General features: G+C 42.7%; 1 pseudogene; it reads right to left on the bottom strand.

Moving 5' to 3' along the window:
• Positions 1–315: 315 nt before the first annotated feature.
• Positions 316–433, bottom strand: LOC126100789 (5S ribosomal RNA; annotated as a pseudogene).
• Positions 434–957: the final 524 nt, after the last annotated feature.

The raw sequence follows: 957 nt of genomic DNA, 5'->3' as shown, positions 1-957 counted from the left end.
GTTCCAGACTGAAGCGCCTTTAACCGCAGGGTCACACCGGCCGGCAATTCTCCTTTCACTTATGATCACTTACATAAGAGGTTAAAGCTTCTTTCAAATATTCTTATAATTGTAAATAAATGCACTTCGTCTGCAGGCCACGAGTGTCCTACCGGGATCATCCGACCGCCGTGTCATCCTCAGTGGAGGATGCGGATAAGAGGGGTGTGGGGTTAGCACACCGCTCTCTCAGTCGTTATGATGGTGTTCTTGACCGAAATATTCGGTCGAGTAGCTCCTTAATTGGCATCACGAGGCTGAGTGCACCCCGAAAAATGGCAACAGCACATGGCGGCCTGGATGGCCACCCATCCTAGTGCCGACCACGCCCGACAGCGCTTAACTTCGGTGATCTCACGTGAACCGGTGTAGCCACTGCAGCAAGGCCGTTGCCTTCTAGTTGCAAATAGATATAAGCTTAATTAGATTAGTTTAAGGGTTAGTGTCTGTGAAATTATATAGTTGTTTATCCTTGATCTCATGTGTCAGAAACACTTCGTTATTATAAAAAGTAATGTAACACTTTAAGAAAAGTTGTCCAAAATCCAGGAGTATCTACATCTTGTCAGGAACTGAAAGATCACCTAATTACATAACATCAGTACGGGATATTGTTATAAGAAAGTGAAATTTCCCCTTTGTATGTAAAGAATGACAGTGCTGGAAAAACTCTTACGTTATTTGATTTTCAAACAGCTGAGCAAAACTGAACACACTCAGTCAGTTCTCTCTTTACTTATTCTGATCATCACTAAGCTGACACAATATTTTTAGCGAAACGCAATCTGACTTTCAATAACCCCTACAAAAGAATGGCCCTGACCACCAATAACCTATACCTTTCATGAATCACTTACCCCACAAAAATCTTCGTTACTCGAACTACAGCAATACATTGCGCGTCAATACTTCCAGCTA

This window comes from Schistocerca cancellata, chromosome 1 (genome assembly GCF_023864275.1).
Source record: "Schistocerca cancellata isolate TAMUIC-IGC-003103 chromosome 1, iqSchCanc2.1, whole genome shotgun sequence".
Classification (NCBI taxonomy): Eukaryota; Metazoa; Arthropoda; class Insecta; order Orthoptera; family Acrididae; genus Schistocerca; species Schistocerca cancellata.
Note: the sequence above shows the minus strand (reverse complement) of the source record. Positions and strands in the feature narration are given on the sequence as shown.